Consider the following 13,463-nt stretch of genomic DNA (forward strand, 5'->3'; position numbering starts at 1 on the left):
AAATATGGCGCCAAAAAATCTGACATACGAATCTATACTGATCATAGCCAAAACCCAAGATTCATTTAAATAGCACTAAAATCAAAGAATAATAACGCGTCAGAACTGCTACCACACACGCTGAAATCGTAGACACTTCTTTGTTATCAAAAATAAAAACACCAGTAACTAATCCAAAACATAGGTCGTAATTATAACTAGCTGTTTCTGCAACACCCTTCCACTGGTACAAGAGGCCTGTGACAAAATAACACTCCTGCCTACAGCTCCTGACTGTTACCAATAATAACTGATTTTTGACACGCTCATCTGAAGATACTAAAAGAAAAAATTCCATTATATTGTACCTTCCACATCCCTTCTGAAGGAAGCTAGAGGTCCATGAGCCAGTCCTCAATGGATCACAGGTGGAGAGGGTGAGCAACTTTCTTTTCGGAGGATGTATTCTGGGTCCAGCAGGTAAGTGCCATTATAAACGACTGCACTGCAGCACCTACAGTGGCATGCAAAAGTTTGGGCATCCCTGGTCAAAATTTCTGTTATGTGAATAGTTAAGTGAATAGAAGATGAACCGATCTCCAAAAGTCATAAAGTTAAAGATGAAACATTCCTTTCAACATTTTAAGCAAGATTAGTGTATTACTTTTGTTTTGCACAATTTTAGAGTGGGGAAAAAAAGGAAAGGAGCACCATGCAAAAGTTTGGGCACCCCAAGAGATAAGCTCTCAGATAACTTTTACCAAGGTTTCAGTCCTTAATTAGCTTGTTAGGGCTATGGCTTGTTCACAGTCATTGTTGGGAAAGACCAGGTGATGCAAATTTCAGAGCTTCATAAATACCCTGACTCCTCAAACCTTGTCCCAACAATCAGCAGCCATAGGCCCCTCTAAGCAGCTGCCTAGCACTCTGAAAATTAAAATAAATGATGCCCACAAAGCAGAAGGCTATAAGAAGATAGCAAAGCGTTTTCAGGTAGCCATTTCCTCAGTTCGTAACGTAATTAAGAAATGGCAGTTAACAGGAACGGTGCAGGTCAAGTTGAGGTCTGGAAGACCAAGAAAACTTTCCGAGAGAACTGCTCGTAGGATTGCTAGAAAGGCAATTCAAAACCCCCGTTTGACTGCAAAAGACCTTCAGGAAGATTTAGCAGATTCTGGGGTAGTCGTGCACCGTTCTACCTGCACAAATATGACCTTCATGGAAGAGTCATCAGAAGAAAGCCTTTCCTGCGTCCTCACCACAAAATTCAGCGTCAGATGTTCGCAAAGGAACATCTAAACAAGCCCGGTGCATTTAGGAAATAAGTCCTGTGGACTGATGAAGTTAAAATAGAACTTTTTGGCCGCAATGAGCAAAGGCATGTTTAGAGAAAAAAGGGTGCAGAATTTCATGAAAAGAACACCTCTCCAACAGTTAAGCACAGAGGTGGATCGATCATGCTTTGGGCTTGTGTTGCAGCCAGTGGCACAGGAAACATTTCACTGGTAGAGGGAAGAATGAATTCAATTAAATACCAGCAAATTCTGGAAGTAAACATCACACCATCTGTAAAAAAGCCGAAGATGAAAAGAGGATGGCTTCTACAACAGGATAATGAACCTAAATACACCTCAAAATCCACAATGGACTACCTCGAGGAGCAAGCTGAAGGTTTTGCCATCGCCCTCACAGTCCCCCGACCTAAACATCATCGAAAGTCTGTTGATAGACCTCAAAAGAGCAGTGCATGCAAGATAGCCCAAGAATCTCACAAAACTAGAAGCCTTTTGCAAGGAAGAATGGGCAAAAATACCCCAAACAAGAAAGACTCTTAGCTAGCTACAGAAAGCTCTTACAAGCTGCGGTACTTGCCAAAGGGGGTGTTACTAAGTACTTGACCATGTAGGGTGCCCAAACTTTTGCTTCTGGCCCTTTTCTTTTTGTAATTTTAAAATTGAAAAAGATGGAAATAAAAAAGTAATCTTGCTTAAAATATTAAAGAAATGTGTCATCTTTAACTTTATACCTTTTGGAAATCAGGTCATCTTTTACTCACTTAGCTATTCACAGTAACAGAAATTTTGACCTCGGGTGCCCAAACTTTTGCATGCCACTGTGTACTTTTTTTTAATATCTAAAACTTCTACAGATATACAATGGAGAGCATACTGACTGGTTGCATCATGGACTGGTATGGAAATGCCAATGCCCTTGAATGGAAAAGCCAACAAAAAGTAGTGGATACAGGCAGTCCATCACAGGCAAAGCCTCCCCACCACTAAGCACATCTACAAGGAGCGGTATCACAGGAAAACAGCATCCGTCACAGACCCCCACCAACCAGGCCACGCTCTTCTCACTACCTCCTTTCTGATGGCAGCAAAGAAGCCTCAAGTCCCACACCACCATGTTCAGGTACCATCACCTCAATTTGACTTCTGAAGTAGAGAGGATAATTTCACTCATGCCAACACTGAAATGATTCCACAACTTAGGGTCTCACTTTCAATGACTCTACAACTGATGTTCTTAATATTTACTATTATTTTTCTTTTCTGGTTTTACACAATGGTTGTTTATCCATCTTTGTTATGTGCAATTTTCCACTGAATCTATTGTGCATTTTTGTATTTACCATGAATGCCGGCAAGAAATTGAATCTCAAATTCGACATACATGTAACATTGATAATAAATTTGCTTTGAAGTTTGAACAAAGAAAATCTCAAAAACAAACCTTGGGGACAATTACTTTTAAAGCAGGCATTCCCGACCTGGGGTCCACAGATCCTTCAGTTAATGGTAGGGGTCCATAGCATAAAAAAAAAGCTGGAAACCAATTTTAAAGTACGCCATTGTTGCAAAGTAAGGAAAATCTTTGATCATTATGCATGCAGCATGATGACAGAAAGAGTAGGTGCTAAAACAGCAATAAACTATTTTTGAGATATTAGTTTAGGTCAAGTATTGGTTACAGTCAAATACTGGCCAGGTGTGCTGTATGTCAGAATTCTTACCATTCGAACCACATACTTGTTTAATGTACAGTTTTTAAAAACTGTTTTCATTGTAGGATACATGCATAAAAGATCAAAGGGTAGAAATGACTGATACCAGAGGACATGCATTGAAGGTGAGAGGATGTAGGTTCAAAGAGGATGTGAGGGGTAAGTTTTTTTTTGCGGGGCAGATGCCTGGAATGCATTTCCTGGTATGATGGTTGAGGCAAATACACAAGAGGCTTTCAAGAGATTGTGTGTGTGTGTGTGTGTGTGTGTGTGTGTGTGTGTGTGTGTGTGTGTGTGTGTGTGTGTGTGTGTGTGTGTGTGTGTGTGTGTGTGTGTGTGTGTGTGTGTGTGTGTGTACGTACGTACTTTGGAGGGAATGCAGAAAAGGTTTACCAGGATCCTGCCTGGATTAGTGAGCATTCGCTACAAGGAGAAGTTGGACAATAATTGTTTTCTCTGAAGCATTAGAGGCCGAGGAGAGACCTGATCAAAGTTTATAACATTATGATAGGAAGAGCTGGGGTGGAAATGTCAATTAGTAAAAGATATGCACTTAAGATGAGAGTGGGAAAGTTCACAGGAGATATGTAGGATAAGAACATGGTAGGTACCTGGAACAGGTTCCAGAACAAGAGTTGGAAGTAGATTCAATAGCAGAATTTAAGAGGCTGCTAGTCTTAAACATGCAGGAGTGGAGGAATATGAATCTTGCACAGACAGAAGAGGATTAGTTTAATTCAGCACAGACATTGTGGGCCAAATGGCCTGGCCCTGAGCCATGTTCCACATTCTAAATATTCATTATGACACTCTACCATTTCAAAAATTCATAACCAAACTGAATCAAAACAAAATCTATGCCAGTTATCTCCATGGACGGCAGTAAATATTACAGAATCAAGGAGTGATCTGCAGTGAGTGAAGGTGAAGAGCAAATAATTCAAAAGGAACAACACTGGAGTTTAACAAATATTCTTCCCTCACATTTGATGGTTTAATCCAAAGCATGGTTTAATATTGAGAGTCCAATCACCTCCACTTGTAACACAAAAATATTACTTCTGGCAAATTCCCCCATCCATATCAAAGCCTTCAACAAATAGAAATCAAAGTGAACTAGTGCCTTTGGGGGTGGGGGTGGGGTGTTGTCGAAAGGAAGTGCAAGATTCCTCATTTAACTCCCCGAAGATCTGCTACCACTTACATTTGAGGAGCACAGCAATGTGCTATACAAGTCTACTTATCCATTTATTCAGATACAGCGCAGAAAAGACCCTGTCCTTCCAGCTCTTCGGACTGCACTGCCCAGCCATCCCACGATTTAATCCTAGCCTAATCACGGGACAATTTACAATGACCAATTAGCCTACCAAGCGGTATGTCTTTGGAATGTGGGAGGAAACGGGAGTCCCTAGAGGAAATCCACAGGGTCATGGGGAGAACGTACAGACAGCGGCGGGAAATTAACCTAAGTTGCCCGTACTGTAAAGCGTTGTGCTAACCACTATGCTACTGTGCCACCAAGGTAAATTCAGCTCCAACAGCTTAAGAGCTTTACACAATTAAGTTGTCAACTTGATTAGCATTCCCTATAAACATACTCAATTATTCCTTCCACAACAAAATAATAGATATACGTACACAAGACATTTTACAGCAACTCAATCACCTGAACTCACTAAAAGAACATGGACACCAGACACATAGAAGACCGTACAATGCAGGAGTAGAATTAGGCCACTCAGTCATCGATTCTGACCTGGAAAAGGAAGGAGGGACAAAGGGAGAAAAGGAAAGCTACAGTGAGGGATCACTATCCTGACTGGTGTAGGAACACAGCACCATAGCCGCAGGAGATCTGGCCAACCCCAGTACACTGTGGGCACACCAGCTTAATTTCAGTCTGTGCATGTAAAGGATCTCCCCCACCCCCAACCTCACCCAACACATCACCCTAGTATGTTCAAACGTTGGTAGAGCTTCCTCCTCCCTAGCGACTGGCAGCAAAAAGCTGGTCCTACTGCCATCAGAGGAGAAATACACAGCTGTTGAATAACCCCAATTTATATGCTAGCATGACACAGAATTATATCACTACCACCCTTTTATTATTGCAAGGGCACAACACAAAAACTCCAAGTCTTTTCACCATGACATCTACTGAAAAAGATGGTTCATTATCACCATCTCAAATGTAAATAACAATAGCTATTACAATATTACTCTGCAACAATGGAAGTGCTAGATAAATTCTCAAATTGTGCATTGCAGGTGAGGCACGATCACTATGAAGGTAGGTTTATGCACTTGTTCAGTGCATTCTGCTACAAGTGCAAAATTGTTCAAAATATTTTCAAGTCTTCAGTAAAGACAGTAACTTCCACATCCTGATCCAAGCAAAATAAGTCACGGATTTCAGTCTAACAATTGCAATAAGTTTATCAGCAAGCCTTCAACTCTGTGCCCCAGTTTTCACCATTGATTTTCATGATGGAAGCAGTTAGTGTAATTTTTTTCTTTTGGATGGACTATGAAGGTGAGGAGAAAAGAAGCAAAATTCATTGTCCAAAGCAAAATGATTCACAAAACTACGTCCTTGGAGGGCAATAGCTGATTGCTCCATGGCAACAAGTCTGTCAAATATACAGCTAAATTTAAAAACTGGTGATAAAGAAATGTTTCCTGCTTCCGATAATGCTTGTTGATAGAAAAACTAGATCACTCATCATCACTATTTACATTGTATGTGTATTAAATCAGCTTAAACCAAGCAGATTTTAAAAAGGTAACTAAAGTATAAGAAAAGCCACTTTTCCCAAGTACAGCAGCTGTTGGAATTCTTTAAAAAATAGCAGAAAAAGACAAGAAATAGCACCTGTGGAAAAAGCAGTCGATTTTCTTTCATCAGAATAATATGCTACCTGACCTACTGAATATTTCCAATATTTTCTCTATTTCAAAAAGAATACTTCACCACTGTCCTAATGAAACAAAAAGCATGGTGGAATGCTTAAATAATCTTAGCTTTAGCATGCTTCTATGTACTACCAACTGTACAGTTTGAATCACTGATCTATATCTCACCATTTTATGAATTTAATCTACATTATTAATTCAAAACTGAAGCCATGCTGAAAGCACAGCACTAATGAAAGACTATGTGACAGAAGTGACCAGATTCTTAAATGAAGAAGATCAATAGGAACTATTGCTACCCAATGCAGTTTTGATGTGCAAGCCTTATGAAATCTGCAAATGGAAGTATGCTTGCCATCACTGCCGTAAATTATTGAGGCAACCTCTCCTCCAACAGGCAAATCTCAGTATTATTTCTACAGTAGTTCATTCATGTAAAACATGCTAGCCGTGTTAAAAGTGCAAACAGCATTAATCTGAAGAACAAACAGGCAAAACTACTGGCATTTGAAATACCGGCCTCTATTATCACAGTAGGAGACGTCAATCATTCCGATGTTCTTATAACTGCACAGGCAATATGACAATGATCTCAGGGAAAATCAGCAATCTCTGCAGCATACTCAAGGCCTCCCCTCCCCCTGCACACTGAAATTTGACCAATCAGAAGGTGTCATTCATGACCTACTGGAAGACTTGCATCAAGCTTCAAATCCTTAAAAAAAACATCAATCATAGAAAACAGAGAAAGGACATTGAATTATACAGTATTAACCTCTAGGGTTTGCATACAAAGACCCCAGATTTATTTATGCCCTTCCTTTAAGAGCTTCAGCACAGTTCTTAACACTAAACCAACTACCAATTTGATGAACCTCTCTGCCCTCACCAGGAATAATGCTCTCGTGATTAACGAGTATCTGCTGTGGAGAGCCCAAGAACAGAAAAACAGGGTAAAAACATAATTATCTCCTTCATAAAAATACCACCTCAATAATTATACTGATGCCTCTCATCAAGGGTGGTATACTTGGTCTACTATGTATGATCAGTGCAATGATCCTACACATTTGGATCTTTTCATCTTCATTTCTTATTATAATTAAGCAGTTTTATGTTTTAACACCCTCAAATTGCAACTCAACATTTAGTGCTACTTATTAATATCAAGCTTGTTATTAGAAATATTGTGCTGAAGGACACTTTTTCATTTGGCAGTTAAAATGGCAATGATTAAATGCTGGTAATTTTTTTTACTGCAGCTGCTTTCTGGACATTTCCTTTGTTTCAAAATTCTGATCAGTGAGAGTACCAACAAAAAAAAATGCTGACCTGTTTGATTTTGCATCTCTCTGCAGAAGATTCAAGGACAGTTACATGCCACTGAAGAAATGTAGCAAGTGCAAAGAAAAAATATAATAAGCCATGGGCCTATTATTCAAGCTGCTACTGATTACTGCCCACATTGCAGGGAAGAGTCAACAAATGAAGATGTCCATCAAATTATCTATTTACTATTTGAGGTACAATTCCTCTTTGTCACGGTCTTAATTACCAGCAGCTCATCAACAAAAAAAATTTTTAAAAATTGGTTTAAAATTTAGCCTTCAAGCTAAACTACAGAAAGAGGATCCAACTTCTATAATTCTGAACGATCAAAAATGCACCCACGAACCTTGTTGGAACTAAAATGAAAATGAAATTGCACAAAAATAGAGAAGCTTGTGTAAATCTTGGTAAATCTGTGAAAGAACTGTCAGCATGCAAATGCTTCTACGATTTTAATTTACAAAGTTAAAGTCATGTTAATTGTAAGACTGGACTATGAAGTTTTAATTTCCATTTAGTTCAATAAGATTTCACTTTGTCATAATTTTATTTTTTCATTCATTTCTTAATGAAATGATTAAATTTACAACATATACTTCAGGTAGAATATATCAACTTGCTAAGTTTACAACAGCTGTAAGTAAGCAGGCACAATAGTGTGATGGTTAGCACAGTGCCTTACAGTACAGGCAACCTGGGTTCAATTACCCACTCTGCCCGAAAGAAGTTTGTACATTCTCCCCGAGGTACTCTAGTTTCCTCCCACAGTCCAAAGGCGTACCAGTTGGTAGGTTAGTTGGTCATTTTCCCATGATTAGGTCCGGGTTAACCCGGGAATTGCTGGGTAGCACGGCTCGAAAGGGCCAGAAGGACCTGTTCTGCACTATTTCAATAAATAAAGAAATACCCAGACTGAAATACACAAATTTCAGAACTGATTCCCATTATTGAAAGTTTGATAACAAGTTTCAACTTTATCAAGTATCTACATTTTTATATCTACTAAATATAACCTCCACATTATTACAAAGAAACACAGAACAGATCATTCTCTTTTGTTCTACCACAACTTAACAGATAAGTAAATCTTCATAGCAGGACACAGGAGTCAGCATTAACAGCAAGGCAAAGTATGATCATCCACTGATAAATATAAGGACTGAAGGTCCAAGAAAAAAAAAATCCAAGAATGAACAATGAAAGCACAAGAAATCAGGACGGAAGTCAAAGGAATGAACAAAAACACAAAGGAAAATCTGCAGATTCAGGAAATCCAAGAACTCAGTTTCTCCAGCATTTTGGGAATGAAAATAAAAGTACATTAAAGAGAATAAAAAGTGGATTAGATTAAAGTTCAAAACAGATCCAAAAAGACCTCTAAAAAAAATCAAGATGAAAAGATACAGCACACTTATAATCAGTGAACAGAGTCTAATTACATCATCGTACAATTCAAAGGGAGGGGTCAGAAAACAACCTGTGTACACATACTGCCTTAAACACAATGCTAAAATATAGCAGGAATTTTCAAATCAAGAATTACTGAATGCAAGATCACAAAACGTTCTGTTAATACAATCCTTCACAATACCTGGATGATGCACAACAGAACATTGCAGCATGAGAACAGGCCATTCAGCCCACGATGCACAGTTAAGGCATAATCAAGAACATTTTAACAACTACTTGTTAACATAGAAAGAGACCCAAAGCCTCACACTTTTAAAGCAAGGAAACATTCATAAAAGCACGAGAGGCAGTAGTTTCCGATTCATAAATTAAGAAAGTTTGCTTAATAATTCCAGAAACAAAATTGATCAACTAGAATTCCAGCAATATCTTCAAAGTCTCTACAACTAAAATAGTTTTTTTGATGGCAGACATCATACAGTGACCACTTCAATTGACAACCTAGGCATACACTCAATAAACTGACCAAATAGCTTCCACTCAATATTCCTTGGGATGATTTGGGCCCAGAGATTTGTTTTTGTTAAACCAGAGTAGGAACTTCTAAAAATGAACTAATTTAATTATTTCTGGTACAAAATACTCATGAGTACTCGTGACAGGTTGCCTGGATACTTAATAAATTATCACGGAATTATTAACACCTGAATTATTAGCTTCATGGACTTTACAGTAATGAAGTGCTCCTGTAAAATTTCCATAAAACAAAATATCATTAAACAGTGCAAGCCCATGTTTATTCCTTACATCGGCAATGCAAAACAAGCATGCAGGGAACAAACCTCATCAAATAGTAATATTAAAATCTCTGGTGTTGCAGATATACAACAATTGAAGACATTTGGAATTACAATTCAAGCTGGGAGTGACTGCTCGGTTTCAATTCAATGACACCACTAATGGGTTCTTAGCAGCTCCATGAAATCAAGCAGCTGTCAACTCAATGCATCAGAAGAAAAAGTCATACACTCCCATAAGGAAATGAGCACATCAGGATGTTTGGCAAAACATCTGCTCCTTCATATTTCATCTGACATAACAAAAAACAGCTAAAGAAATACAAGCACAGCTTTGTATTTTTTTGTTTTAAGTGCATTAACATATTTTAACAACAAAAAAGTGATTTACCTATAATATCGTTAACACTACAACCAACTTTCAGGCAAATATTTCTGATGGCTGGCATTAAGCTGATTGTAGACTGCCTTAATGCACATTAATATTGCTTTATTTTAGAAAATAAGTAATCAAACACAATACTCAATAACCAACAAAATGTTTTATCTTAAGTTTTAAGATGACAAATACTAAATGTTTCAAACACCTGCAGATATATTGTGCTTATTTGGTTTACAATGCAATTTTATTTCAGGATTCACTTTTGTTCTTGGGACAAAATGATAATTGATGCCAACTGGTGTTACCGTAGCAAAAGAAGGTTAGCTTTGATATTTTTTCTTTTAAGCAGAGGTGTGGAACCTTTATGGAATAAAATCAGAAGCACACTGCATTTCAGCTGCAAAGTTCACATCATTATTTAATATTTTGTTTAAAATAAGTGTCCGCATTACTCTCTTTTAAAAAGGTTCTGCTTCAATAACCTAATCCTATAAATCTGGATTTTTTTACTTATTGGTTTTCAACACCAAAAATGCTAGATCCCAATGGCAATAAGGAAACCTGTACATATATCCTAAATCTCACACAAATTAGTATCACTACTACAAAAGGGGGGAATCCAACAATAATAAAAATGCAGCATTTCAAGCAACTTTGCAAAAGAAATGCAATCATGATGCACCAATATTTTGTTTTTCTTTGATCAGCTTATCTCCCCTGCTTAATCTGCCAAATCTAGCAGGCTTTTGTTGCATGTATAATTTAAAGCCATCTGCTGTTTGGGCTTTTGCATTTCCAAAAAAAAATTAACCCTAAGATAGGAGTGGGTTTGCTACTAATATTCGAAGTATCCCGTTACACTGCATCCTTTTCTCAGAATATTAATTACATATATTCACAATAAGAGAGAATCCTCCACGTCTTCAAAATTTGCCCACTACAAACACTTAAAAAAATGGCAGCTCACAAACCACAAAACCACTTAAAAGCCTTGACAGCATTTTCAAGTTAGAATACTGACGACTCTGGCTGGCATTCCAACTTTATTTTTTTCTACTTTCTGTCAAGATACCGACAGAACTTTGTACAATGAAAAGCTGCAATCTATTGTTCCTAGGTGTATATAAAAACTTGCACAAATCTAACACGTGGATATAGTTAGTAATAAGTTTAATTTTAAAACAAATTCAGATCTTAGAAACAGGTTTGTGTTCACTGCCAATCATGTTAAAATAAGCACTATAATTAAAAAGTTACATGTAGTACTCCAAGATTAATACAAATCAAAAAATGGAGATGAAGGCATCATCTGAAGGTACTACGGATGTTTTAAAATTATGGATGGTACGAATCTACATTTCATGCAACTTTATACAAGGAATACGCATTTCCAAAACGACTTTGTTCTGAAGAAATATAAATAGGATTATAAGAATCAATATTGTTCTAGGAAAAGTGGGAATCCGTTCACAAGCATACTGTATTTATAGATACGTCCACAATTCGACTGTTCCTTTTTATTCGAGATTCGTACCTCAGTGGGCAATTTAGAAAACGCTTCCCATACTAAACGAAATAAAATGTCAGCATTTATTGCACATTTGCAAGGGTGTCTATAATACATTCAGTATGAAGTGCTGACACTCCAATATTCATTCCCTGTTCATTTCATAAACATATTCATATATTTATGCTAACTCCTCAAGTACCACTGTTGAAGTTGTTTTCCTTCACATAAAAACAAACCAGAAGTATACTGTTGGCGAAGAAGCAGCATCATTCTCGGCGCATAAATTGCCCAATTTTACGACTGGGTTTGATATTGGCAAGTCCAGCCCTAATAAAGCTTATCTGAAGTTTCTACAGTTTCGTTTTTAAAATGCTTGCAACAACCAGAAGTTGAAAGAAACAAAGTCCTTTTCAAGAATAGGACAAGGAACAAACAACCATAAACACAAGACTTAGTAAATTTCACTAAAACTTTATATGACGTCACTGACCCCGAAACGATTCCTAACTTTAGGTTGTCTTTATTTTTTTTTAAAAAAAGTCTTCCTCCAAACAAAAGGCTTTTAAAAAACATTACCCAAGATGGCGAAGGGTTGTTGTTTTGAAAAGAAAAATGGAGGATATTGTAATATACACAAAGGGATAAATTTCAACAACTCGCCTGCAGCCGGCCTGAATAAGGAAGCAGCGAAGATAGAGGGAGGGGAGTGGGGCAGAGATGGAGCGGCAGGGGGAAGAGAGCAGAGCGGCCGGACACGGGCACGTAACCTTGGGGGGAAGCAGCCAGATTGATTTTAATAAGAGTTATCGCCTAATTGATCTGAATGAATCGTGGCGGTGTTTGTGTGCCCGAAGCTGGCGGAGAGGACGGGACGCAGCTGTGCTGGGTGACACCGAGGCCGTGTCGTTTAGCCCGGCCCAACTCGCCTGGCGGCCGGACTGTCAAAGGGAGGAGGAGGAGGAGGAGGAGGAGGAGGAGGTGGAGGTGGAGGTGGAGGTGGAGGGAGGGAAGAGGGGGGAGTGTTGAGAGGGGGGCCTGGTTCACACCACCACCACCACACGCACGGTACCCCCCCCCCACACCCCACCCCACCCACCCACCCACCCCGAGTCACGGGCTCCGCCAGCGTCTTGTCCGCACCAGCTCGGCCCGGGGCTCTGCTTTCGGCCTCAGCGCCCGGCCAGTTGCCCACCTGCCCGTCCAGGCCCGGGGACAGGCCGCCGGCCGCGATCGAGCTCCGCGGCGCGTCCGTTTGTGTTTTGTTTTCTCCCCCCTCCCCCGGTTTGAAAAATAAACTACCGGAGAGAAAGTGGACGGTAAACTGGGTGCGAGCGGAACACAAAGCGCCCGCTCTCAGAAATAAATCAGAAGGCAAACACACACACCATAACGCGATTGACAGAAATTCAGTGGAAATGGTACGATTTGTTTTTTTTTAAAATCTGCCCGTTGAGGTGTTTAAAGGGAAAAGTCCTTCTCCAGTGAGCTCGCAGTTACAAAAGGATCTAATTAAAGCGACATGTAAGACAGAGACGGTTAGAGACACAAAGTGAAGAGCGAACAAGACTCAGCCTCACCGGCTGGACGTTACCGAGCAACCCGAGAGCTTCTGAGGCCCCGCTCTTTCAACGATTTGCCCCCTCTCTAATATTCCAGTTTCCCCCCCACTTGGTGTTTATGTGTTTTTTTCAGAAAGAAAATGCAACTCACCTAGCTCGCAGATGTCATCGACTTCCCTTCCGGATACGTCGAGAGTTAGAGGACAGATGGTAGAATTATTTCTTAACGTTCTTGTTTTCGTTTCGAAACTTTTTTTTTAATTGAGGCGGGAGGAGAAAGGGGAGAATTCGTTAATTCACCAGAAGCTGTGAGGGAGACCGAGACTTTTTCAGCTTCAATGCATGTGGTTCACGAACTGGTGACGTCAGGCATGGCTCAAACAATGAAACTTACTGCTACAAGAAACATTTTCCTAAATGAAACCAACAGCTATCAGCTAGCGGCAGCAAAAATTAGTACATTATAGTTCTCCTTTTGTCGGTTCGATCAACGGCAAGATCGCTTTTAAAATACACTTCTTGATGCTTAAGGATTATATACTAGATTGTGGGCACGTGAGAAATGCACAGCCGA

General features: G+C 39.2%; 1 protein-coding gene across 12 annotated transcripts in view; it reads right to left on the minus strand.

The window, feature by feature from the left end:
• baz2ba (bromodomain adjacent to zinc finger domain, 2Ba) overlaps positions 1-13,256 on the minus strand; it is a 252,745-nt gene extending 239,489 nt beyond the window's left edge. For 10 of the 12 annotated variants that reach the window (XM_072261994.1, XM_072261996.1, XM_072262004.1 and 7 more), the window contains exon 1: positions 13,041-13,254. The gene's annotated coding sequence lies outside the window, so the exon portion shown is untranslated. Of the gene's footprint in view, positions 1-12,907; positions 12,999-13,040 lie in introns of those variants that run through there. The other 2 variants (XM_072261997.1, XM_072262005.1) reach the window with 2 other exon arrangements.
• Between the last annotated feature and the right edge of the window lie 207 nt (positions 13,257-13,463).

The sequence above is a fragment of the Mobula birostris genome, chromosome 6, assembly GCF_030028105.1.
Source record: "Mobula birostris isolate sMobBir1 chromosome 6, sMobBir1.hap1, whole genome shotgun sequence".
NCBI lineage: Eukaryota > Metazoa > Chordata > Chondrichthyes > Myliobatiformes > Myliobatidae > Mobula > Mobula birostris.